Here is a 12,275-nt window from a genome sequence, read left to right as displayed (position 1 = left end):
AGTGATTAACAAGGCACCTCATCACCCTATATCCAAGACCGAATAAACAAAATTTATTACTAAATTAAATAAATTTTAAATTATATATATATATATATATATATATATATATATATCACTTATGAAAATTTATTTTGGGTGGGAAGGATTCCAATTATTCCTCTCAACTGTCTAAAATAATCCTAATTAGCTTATATATATATATATATATATATATATATATATATATATATATATATATATATATATTAAAACTACCATAGATCTATCATAGATACGGATCTAATATGAGTTGAGAGGGATTTCAATTTTTTGAATTGCAAATGTTTTTATGAGGAGACATTATTGAAATGTTTTGTATAGTTAGACCTGCGACATTTGTGATCCATATTGTAAATATATGTCTTTCGGATCAATGACATCATTAGGATTTGGTTGATGTTTAAAACTTTGTTTTGTATAGTTATTTAACTAATTATTTTTTTTTTTAATTTTTATTTTGGGAGACATGAGCAAAAAATTTCACTTTGATGATGGACGGACAAACTTAGACATCATACTTTATTGTAGAATGACCCTCTTGGCTCATTTTTTTTTAAATATTAAATATTAAGTAAATTTTTTAATTTTGATTTTAATATTTATTATTATTAATTTTTTCTTTTGGAGTTCAATATTAGTGAATTTATATTATGGTTATTGGCTGATTTTTTTTAAATATTAAATATTAAGTAAATTTTTTTAATTTTGATTTTAATATTTATTATTATTAATTTTTTCTTTTGGAGTTCAGTATTAGTGAGGTTATATTATGGTTATGGCCAATAATAACATCCAAGTGACGCGGAGAATTAAATTAGTGATTAACAAGACATCACCATATATCCAAGACCCCATAAACAACATTTATTTTGGGTGGGGAGGATTCCAATTATTGCTCTCAACAATCTCAGATAAACCCAATTCGCTTACACACATACACACACAAATATATCTATATTATTAAAAGTAACATTGATCCATATTAAATACGGATCTAACATGAGCTCAAGGGGATCCAATTTTTTCACTTGCAATTTGTTTTATGAGCATACATTATTCAAATGTTTTGTATAGTTAGATCCAAGTCTTTGAGATTAATGACATCATTAGGATATGTTAGATGTTTCTAATCTTGTTTTGTATAATTATTTAACTCTTTTAGATTTAAAAAAATAAATTATTTTAAGAGATCTAAACAAAATTTCAACTTTGATGAGAAACATTTTTAATAATTAAAATTATATATATTTATTTACTTAGTTTTATTAAAAAATTATAATAATTCTTAATAATTAAAAATAATAATATACCATACTGTCAATAAATTACATTTCTTATTATTACTTTATTATTTTTATCCAAATTTAAAATTTATATTTTTAAATATAGACATTTTATTTTATATATATATATATATATATATATATATATATATATATAATTGAAAATTTTGATATATATATATAGATATAACAATGAAAAAATCTATTTGGAAAAATATGGGCTATTATCATTGATTAAACATTATTTTCATCCCCCTATCCATAAATAAAACAACACAAATTAAATATGAAAGACCACATAATGAAAAGGCGTGAGTTTATGGCAATCTAATATTTTATTGTCTTCGACGTCAGCAATTTCAATGGAGTATGAAAATCATAGTTTTTCTGATATGGAGGTATGTTTATAGGCTTGTTGGAGTAGTTTTTCGAGTAGTCTATTGAGGTGGAGGAATTTCTTGAATGGTCAAAAGTGGTTTGAATCTGGGCAAAAAATTTCAAAAAAACTTGTAGAGGCAGTATTTGAATCATATTTTTGATGGTCGAAATGGATTCAGCACCATCAAAAACATCTAAGACAACTAGAATTTTGAATTTAACAACTGTAACTAAGATTTATAGAAATATTTGCCAATTTTTCTTTAAATATGAACAGAATTTCTATAACTTTCCAAGAAACTCCTCTGCCTCCTTAAAAGATTACTTACTCTGACATTGTTCTCTTATTAGTGATGACATCCATTACTCCATCTATGCACGAAATATTGTGATTTGACTCATAAATGAACAAAGCATGAGATCGACAAGTGGCGTGTCCCAGAAATGGCATAGCCACCAAATGCAGCAAACCAGTGCCATGTGTCCCAGAAATGGCATAGCCACCAAATGCAGCGAACCAGAGGTGGCACTGGTGATCCATTCCTGGTGATGGGATCCGCCAATGGCGAAACAAATATCCATTATACAAACTCACTTTACCTGCAAAGCGAGGTGTTAGTTTAGGGTTTTGCTAAAAGTATGTCAAGGTTTCATGAGTATCAACATTTTTATGCTAACAAATTTTGAGATAGTTTTGGTAAAACAGTGAGCAGTGGAATCATAAGCTAACTAGCAATTAAGGCGAATGTGTATAATGGATAGGTTTCGTTGGCTCAATGCTACTTATAACCTCTCTATCTCATAGGTCATGTAGTTGACTTTAGTGATAACGAGAATTCTTTTTTTATCTTTTTGTATCAAGTAAAGTCACAAGATAAAAATATTGCTAGTTAAGAGTAGGGTTGGAATTTCAAAATATATTTGTCCATTAAATTTGGCTTTCACAAAATTTCTATAATTTTTATAAAAAATTTATAGTTTTAACAAATTTTACAATTTTTTAAATTATATTAAATAAAAAATCATCTTTTAATAAGCAATTTGTCTATCAAATTCTATTAGATAAGAAAATCATCAATTATATTAAATAAAAAATCAATAAAAAATCATCCTTTGATAAACAATTTGTCTATCAAATTCTATTAGATAAGAAAATCATCATTTGACGAGCAATTTTTCTATCAAACCATCGCGGATCAAGGGGCATTCAATGCTGGCCAGTTTTTTATTGTCATGTTTAACGACCACTCGAAAACAGAATCTCACGAGCAAACTCCCTTGTCAATGAATAGAAAACAGGTTGAAAGGTTAAAAAATATGTGAAAATTTTGAATTACCTTATTAATATGAAATTAGAATTACTAATATTTACAAAGCCTGTGTCAAATTTGATGGTTCATTGTTATAAATAGTTTAAGAATATATTTATTTTCGGTGATGGTTTTGTTTTGGATTTGAAATGTCTATTAAAAATAAATACAGTGTATAAAATTCCAGAATCCTATTTTTCAAATTCAAATCACCACAGAAAGTTGCAAACAATGAATATGTTATAGAAACTAAAAAAATCATAAACAATTGGAAAATGGTATAAGAGCTATGGGTTAATAGAGTTGATTTATATGTAAAGTGTGTATTGTTGCCAGGAGGTTTCAAAAGTTTGTGAAAGCCATTCACAAGAGTTTTCATAATTTTGTGAAGCCTATGCAGATTCAAGTTATTGGTGGGAGTGGTCAGCAGTTAGCAACAATGGCCAATAATATGAATATTTCTTAGCCACAAATACCAATGTTTAAAGGTGGGAGCTTTGGTTTTTGGAGCATTAAGATGAAAACATTGTTTCTCTCACAAGATTTGTGGGATTTAGTAGAGAATGGATATACGAAACCAGATGCTCACACACTTGCTCGCTGGACTCAAGACCAAAGAATCCAACGAAAGGAAAATCTTAAGAAAGGATCAAGGGCTCTCTCCTAATCCAACAATCAGTGCACGACTCTATTTTTCCAAGACTAGTTGGAGTAACAAAATCAAAGGAGGCATGGGATGCTTTGCAGCAAGCATATCAAGGAACTGATAAGGTAAAAATTGTTAAGTTTCAGTCCCTAAGAAGAGAATTTCAAACTTTGTGCATGCAAAAATCTGAATTTATTCAAGATTTTCTCACTAGAGTTATGGGTATAGTGAATGAAATTAGGTCTTATGGAGAAGATTTAAAAGATCAAAAAATTGTTGAGAAGATTTTAAGAAGTTTGCCTACAAAATTTGATGGGGTTGTTGTTGCTATTGAGGAGTCTAAGGATCTAACTCAGTTGTCTTTCAATGAGCTAATGGGGTCTCTTCGATATCATGAGAAAATAATCAATAGATCTTCCGAAAAATGTATTGACCAATCTTTTCAAGCAAGAGGAAACATTTTCAAAGACAAAAGTGGTTCCTCTCATGAGGAAAGCTAGAACACTTTTGAAAGAGGAAGAGGAAGAGAACAAACATACAAAGGACACAGAGGTCGAGGAAGATTTTTTGTACATACAAAAGAGGAAGAGGTAATGATGACAATAATGGAGGTAAAAGATTTAATGAATCCCAAGTTCAATGTTTTTATTGTAAAATATTTGGCCATTATGAAATAAATTGTTGGAAAAAACAAATAGAGCAAGCTAATTTTTCTGAAGAAAAAGAAGAGGTTGGCACTTTATTCTTGGCTTCTGATTCAACTAATAATGTTTCCAAAGAGGTGTGGCTTATGGATAGTGGTTGCAGCAATCACAAGATAGGAAACAAGGATGGATTTGTAGAGATAGATGAATCTACAAAATCTGAGGTAAGGGAACAATTGCTGTGAAGACAAAACAAGGAAAACCAAAGCACATTAATGATGTTTTATATGTTCATGGTCTAGCACATAATTTGTTGACTGTGGGGTAGGTCCTTGAAAAGGGATATTTAATTGTTTTCAAGGACAAGAAATGCATAATCTATGATAAAAATGATCACAGTAATATTATTGTTAAGACTAATATGCTGCAAAATAGAATTTTTGCTTTCAATCTCCCTTGTGAAGAAAGTGCAACATTAAACGTTACACTTGATGATAATTCCTGGATATGGCACATAAGATATGGGCATTTGAATACGAAAGCCTTGAAATTGTTATCTAACAAGCAAATGGTGAAAGGGTTACCACTTATTGGTTCTATTGATAAAGTCTATGAAGGGTGTATTCTTGGTAAACAACATAGAGATTCATTTCTAGTCGGAAAATCATGGAGAGAAAGTAAACCATTGGAACTAGTGCATGCAGATATATGTGGTCCTATGCAAACTTTGTCTCTCAACAAAAATACGTATTTCATTATTTTTGTGGATGATTTTAGTAGAAGAACATGGGTGTATTTAATTAAAGTTTTAAAATCTAATGCATTTGTCATATTACAACAATTTAAAGCTCTTGTGGAAAGGAAAAGTGGTTATTGTTTAAAAACATTATGCGTAGATAGAGGGGGGGAATTCACTTCTAATAAGTTTGATTCTTATTGTAAAATGAATGGCATTCAAAGGCAATTGACAACTAGTTATACTCCACAACAAAATGGCATTGTTGAACATAAGAATAGAACAATTGTTGAGATGGCTAGGAGCATGATGAAAGGTAAAAACCTCCCAAACATTTTTTGGGCTGAAGTTGTAGCTATATCTGTTTATTTGCTTAATATATGCCCGACAAGAAGTGTGCAAAATATTAACCCTTATGAAGCATGGTGTGGAAGAAAACCCAATATTTATCATTTAAGAGTCTTTGGTTGCATTGCTTATGCTCATGTTCCCACTAAAAAGAGAAGAAAGCTTGATGATAAAAGTGTGAAATTCATTTTTATTGGATATTGTGAGGAAGCCAAAGGTTATAGATTATACAATAGAGAAACTCAAAAATTTAAGATTAGTTGTGATATGTTATTTGATGAGAAAGAAGAATTGCAGTGGAATCATGATGTGCAACAACAAACTCTAAGTATTTTTGTACAAGAAGATGAATCTTTTGTTTCTACAAATCCATCCAGTAATCAAAATACTTCAGAGGCCACATCCACTCCATCATCTTCTACTACTTCAAGTCATGTTTCAAGTCCAAGTCCTCCTCCAAGAAGGACAAAATCTTTAAATGAAATTTATGGTCATACTAATTTTTCTTTGATGTTTCAGATTGAAGAAGAACCAAGACGTTTTGAAGATGTAGTAAAAGAGTTAGTTTGGTGCAAAGAAATGGATGAAGAGATGGCAGCAATTAAAAAGAATGCAACATGGAATCTTGTGGATGCTCCTACTGAAAAAGAAGTCATTGGGTGAAATGGTTGTATAAAACTAAGTATACAGTTGACGGATCAATACAAAGGCACAAAGAAAGGTTAGTAGCAAAGGGATCTGCTCAACAACTAGGTATTGACTACAATGAAGCATATGCTCCTATTGCAAGATTTGATACAATTAGAACCGTTTTGGCATTGGAAGCACAATATAAATGGTTAGTTTATCAATTTGATGTTAAATCGGCCTTTCTAAATGGTGTGTTGAAAGAAAATATATATGTTCACCAGCCCCAAGGATATGAAGAAGTAGAAAATGAACACAAAGTCTACAAACTGAAAAAGGCTCTTTATGGGCTTAAATAAGCTCCAAGAGCATGGTACAACAGAATTGACACTTATTTTTTGAAAAAGAGGTTTAACAGAAGTGAAAATCAACACACATTATATATCAATTCAAATGGTAATGATATAATATTTGTGTGCTTATATGTAGATGACTTGATATACACATATTCAAGTGATTTGTTAGTGGAAGAGTTCACGGAGGCTATGTTGACTGAATTTGAAATGATTGATTTGGGTTTGCTCCATTATTTTCTTGGCATAGAAGTAACACAGATGAATGATGGAATTTTTATTTCACAAGAAAAATATGTTTCAAATCTTCTTAAAAAATGGAAAATGGGAAATTGTAAACCCATGAGCACACCCATGATAGAAATGAAAAATTTTCTGTAGAAGATGGAGCTGAAAAGGTAGATGCTCAATCCTATAGGAGTCTGGTAGGAAGTCTTTTGTATCTTACTACCACTAGCCCTAATATTATGCATGAAGTATTCTTGATTTCGAGATTCATGCAAAGTCCAAGTAAGATTCATTTTGGAGCAGCAAAAATAATTTTGAGGTATGTCTGTGGAACAAAAAATTATGGAATTTGGTATACTTCATCAAATAATTTTTGGTTGGTCGGTTATATAGATAGTGACTCGGTTGGATATTTTGATAATAGAAAAAGCACTTCAGGTCATGTATTCAGCCTTGGATCAGGTGCAGTATTATGGTGTTCAAAGAAGCAACCAACTATTTCATTGTCTTCTACAGAGGCAGAGTATATTGCAGAAGCAACAACAACATACAACAACATGTGAAGCAATTTGGTTGAAGAAAGTATTGTTAGATCTAAAAAGAAGAACCAAAATATGCCACAACTATTTACTATGATAACTTGTCTACCATTGCCATAACTAAAAATCCAATGTTTCATAATCACACCAAACACATTGATATCAAATATCATTTCATAAGAGACTATGTGGCAAAAGGAGAAATTCAATTAATGTTTTGTATAGCAAATGAACGACTTGCAGATATATTTACCAAAGCACTATCTAAAGGGATGTTCGAATACTTAAGGGATATGCTTGGAATCACCTCATTAAGCATTAAGGGGGAGTGTTGAGGATAATGCTTAAAATAAAGCTATGTAATCGCTGACAAATTAGCTAGCAAATTTTGTGTTCTCAGTTATCAGAATTAGAGTAGCAAATTTATAGATGTTGTCAGTGATCATTCAGCAAATTATTAGGGATAGTAGATTATTTAGATAATGGATAATGAAATTATAAATATGTCGACTATATAATAATGTATTCATTTCTCTTGTGAGGATATGAAGATTCCAATGAGAGTTCAACTCATGGATAAGAATCAGACTTGTCTTATTTTTGTTCATTAGTTTTGTTTATGTTTTAATATGCATGCTCTTGCATGGAAAATTTGAAACCCACTGGTGGGTATTTGTCGATTATATTTGACTGGATGGGTTTGGTTCATTTCATTCATGTGGTTTATATTTTAACTCAGGATTTGAATTGATGTTTATCTCCAATGCTGGTGGGTTCCTACATAGGAGTTTATATATTTCATCAATCAAACAACCTTCTAATCAGATTCGTCGAATAGGATTCCACAAACAAAAGGGCGCAAAGGAAATTGGTTTGACAATGGAATTTCACTATTAAGAGATCAAGCTAAGCATTTAGTGAAACAGAAGAAGTAGTAGCATGCCAGAGGATTGATCAAAGTGAGAAGAAAACAAAAGCATTCTCATAGGCAGAAAAAATGTAGATACGAAATTACAATTACCTCTAGGATTCAAATTCTTCCCTATAGAGTAAGAGTTGGTGGTGCATTACTCGTGCAAATAAGTGGCCTTTCTGCCACCCCCTTTTCCCATTATAGTAGATGTGGACCTCTATAAATATGATCCATGGCATCTTCTCGGTATTTTCTTTTTCACTCTCAACACTTTAGCCCATATTTTTAAATGAATTCTAGAATGTAGAAACAGAAGAGTTTCGAGACTTACGAGAGAGTTTTTTATTTTCTTTTATCACTTACAAAGAAATCCCTATATAAAGATAAGGAATGGTGCTTCTTCACTCCCGAGGATAGAAGGTACCCAAATGGTTTAATACCGAATAGGGAACTTGGTTATAGATACAGTAAATCTATCGGTGTTGATAAGTCCATCAATTGTAAAGGAGGAAGGAAGGGAGTGGGAATTAGTAACGATAATGTGTTCTGTATTAGTAAACCACTTAAAGGTTCCAAGACCAATTTTCTCATGCATGAACACCATATTTTTGATATTAACAGACCTGCAAGGAAGAAATGCAACTTAATATTAAGCTATTATGTCTTCTCTTTGTTGGGTTTTATCTGATTAGACATCCATGTTGGGATATTGTTCCACACTAAATTCTATACCTTCCATGTATACTCTCTCATTTAATTTTTGTATACTAATTGAAGGCACTCTTCTTGTTGCAATTGGATGATTGGTTTCTCTATAGAATATACAACAAAAAATTCAATTCTAAGAAACTAGCATTGGAGCAAAAGGAAAGGTTCAATGATGTAGCAATGGAAACCATTTATGAAGAGGAGATGAAGGATCAATCCAAATCAACTTCAATCAATCATAGTGGCATTGAAAAAAGAAACTCATCTTTTGATCACTTGAGCAAATTATGATCTTCTTGAACATGCTACAATTTGGTTTCTCCTCGTGTTTCTCCCATGAATTCCAATATCTATTTCCAAAACCTGGATTTCTTCCAAAACTTAACCACCCCTTTTAGTGGCAGTTCCCTTCAAGCTCCCGTGTAGAATACAACATTCAACCCAATTTCCTCCTCCATCAACCACCAGTATAGAAGTTGCAATTCGACATACTCAATTTTTGTATTGCATAATGATTCTAGTTGTTGCAAGCCATCATCATATGCACAGCCTTTTGTGGAGAGAGAAGTTGAGAACGACTTCATATTGGAAAATTTCTCATAGGAGCAGCAACACTCATTAGTTAATTTCGATTTGGAAGGTATACAAAATCCCTTACCTCATTTAAACGAAATGGATTTTAGTGATGCTTACTAAGATTGGTTTTTCTCCTCATGAGATGGTGCAGGCCAGGGCTTTAATTTAAAATATACACATACCCTGTGAAATTTGAATCAGACTCAAAACTCCAATACAAAACCACTACTTTATAAATTAAAATAACCAGATGGGAGAGTTTTTTCTATATAATAAAACCGTCATATTCGAGCCTTCGTAAGATAAGTAGAGCAGTGGAGAAATTTCTTTTTAAAACTAGCGATTTCAAAACTATATATTAAAACTAAAACCACAGAGGGATCTTGCCGAGGCCCAACTTATGTGTCATTATATATATATATATATATATATATAAACCATCAACGCAGGATCAAGAATCTACCTATTATATATGTGCACCCAATTAAAACTTTAGCACCAACACTCTTGAATTTTGTCTGGCACTAAAAGTTTCGTCTGGATTATTTCACCATCACCTTGTGCTTTGACATCATGGACGGTAATATCTATGAATATTAACGATCTTTGTCTCCCATCACCTGTTATTCAAATGTCTTTCGAAACGACTTTAAACGCTGTCGCTTGTAGAAACTCGCAGGGAATCTGTTCGAAGATGGGCATTGTGACAGAGACTCTGGTTCAATCTTTCGATGAACTCCCATATCTCTGGAGAAATTAATTTTGACCCTTCTATGTTCTGTTATGAAAGGGATTGTTATGTTACATAGAATCTATATTCATATATTTTGTGGAGGTTTAACACATAGACTTGCAAAGTGCCCCTGTGACACCTATTTCGATCCTGTCCAATTAAAAAATAATTAAATACGATTAATTAGGTATCACAGAGACTCACACCAACAACTCTCCAACATTTTTCACACACTGAAATCGTCTCACCCTCTAACCGAAAGATCAACAAAATGAGGATTCAAAGCATGCTCTCAAACACAGGCAAGGGATCGACTACACAGGGGATCATGTAATATTCATATAGATTTATTCGGTAAACCTTTAAATACACTTTCATTATTTCAATACAACAAATAAATACTCTATCCTACTAGACAGGATCTGAGACAGGATCTGAGAGAAAATGATCTAATGAACCCAATTTTAGACTCAAAACTAACTTTGCTCATTTCCTAACAAAATACCTATTTTTAATAGATTATATGGCAATGGATAATAGTATTTATGTAACAATAATCCTAATCCATACTTAAGAGAATCCATACTTTAAGGAACCAACTACTTTGGCAAATGTAGTTGACCTTCTGCATCATTCAAGTTTAACCAATGTTCTTACATCATACTCCTAATGAACAATTTATCCCTGATCTCCTAATTATGAGTCTTTTGCTATTGAAGTCCTTCTAGATGCTAAATCTTATGTTGTAGCTTGCCACTTTCCATATTGTAATGTTGTTGCTCTCCCTACAACCATCCATGATCCCAAGCCTGATTTTTCTATTGTGCAGTCTCATTGCTCCAACTTTCATTTTAATCAGCTACTCATAGCTATAGTGATTATTGTTGTTCATACACTTCGAAGTGTTTGTCCTTAGTCTCACTCCTCTCATTTTTGCTTGATGTTTATCATTTCCTCTTTGAATTAGACACCTTAAACTTTGGAAAACATTTGGAACTTCCTACAATGATTTCTTAAGGTTCTAAAATATGTAAAACCCTACTCCATGCATCCTTTATCAACTGTTGTATTGTTTGCTTCTATCATTATCTATTGTCTCCAAAATATTTCCTTTAATTCCTCAGGTGCAACAATCCACATTTTATTGACTTGTTCACTTGTAAAGGTTACAATGTATAATTTATCTATCACTTCCATTGTCTAGTTGTTTACTCTTCTAACTGAAATCCTCTTATCACAGAAGATACTTATTCCCTCACTTCTTATGAAAATATAAAGTCATTCATTGACATACTTCCATGTTCTTGAAACTTGCCAATAGTTCATTAGGCTATCTCTAATTATATTTTTCGAAGAAACTCTTTGGTCTTCAATTTCGCTTGAACTCGAAAACAAAATTTGTTTGCATGCTCCAACTTTGCATTTATTGTAATCCTTCTCTGCTTCGGCAACAACCTGTGTGATAGTTCTAGAAACTCTTATTATTTCATTCCAAGATTCACCTTCTTGATTTAATAAGAGTGATTGATTGCTTCCATTTACAAATTTATGTCCATCTGCACAAGTAAACATTTCTCCAAAAATATTTTTTCATTCATCGTGCAAAAGACATTTAACATTAGAAAAAATAAAATGTAGGACTATAGTACACGTTTCGCCCATTTCCTCCTGCATGTTTCTTTGATGGTCACATTGTTGATATGCACATAAAAAAAGAAATTTATCATGTTCCTTCACGGTTATCTTTTCCTCCATTGTTGCATTGGCGCGCTCCTGCATTAACCATCTTAGAATTTTGCAATCTAAGGTATTTTCAAGCCAAATGTCTTCCTTCATGACTTCTCTTTCAAATTCCTTATGGTAACCTTTTACCTTTCTTTATTATTCCTCTTCTATACTCAATCTTCCTTTCTGATACTTGTCACTCGGTAAAACTTTCTTCTTTTCATTGAACCAAAACATTCTCTAGTTGTTCCATACAAACCTCTGGTAATATCTCTTATCACCTTGAAGCATCCTTTTGCATTTAGATATAAACCTCCCAATAGTGTGGTATGAAAGAGATGTAAAATTTCTCCTGAATTCACAAATTTCCAAAAGATCTCTTTTCCTCAAAACTCCATCATAGGAATCAACTCGTTGTTTGAATTTCTTCAAATAAATGTTTCATCATTTGTTTACTAAATCCTTATGTTGATTTAATGTTTCATC

General features: G+C 31.7%; 1 pseudogene; it reads left to right on the top strand.

Moving 5' to 3' along the window:
• Window positions 1–1,717: 1,717 nt before the first annotated feature.
• Window positions 1,718–9,451, top strand: LOC149165693 (uncharacterized; annotated as a pseudogene).
• The last annotated feature ends 2,824 nt before the right edge of the window (window positions 9,452–12,275 follow it).

Source organism: Pinus tabuliformis, chromosome 5_1, assembly GCF_031772625.1.
Source record: "Pinus tabuliformis cultivar Carrire ecotype Pingquan chromosome 5_1, CPIR1, whole genome shotgun sequence".
NCBI classification, from domain to species: Eukaryota; Viridiplantae; Streptophyta; class Pinopsida; order Pinales; family Pinaceae; genus Pinus; species Pinus tabuliformis.
The sequence above is the reverse complement of the archived record's forward strand: the minus strand, read 5'-3'. Positions and strand labels throughout refer to the sequence as shown.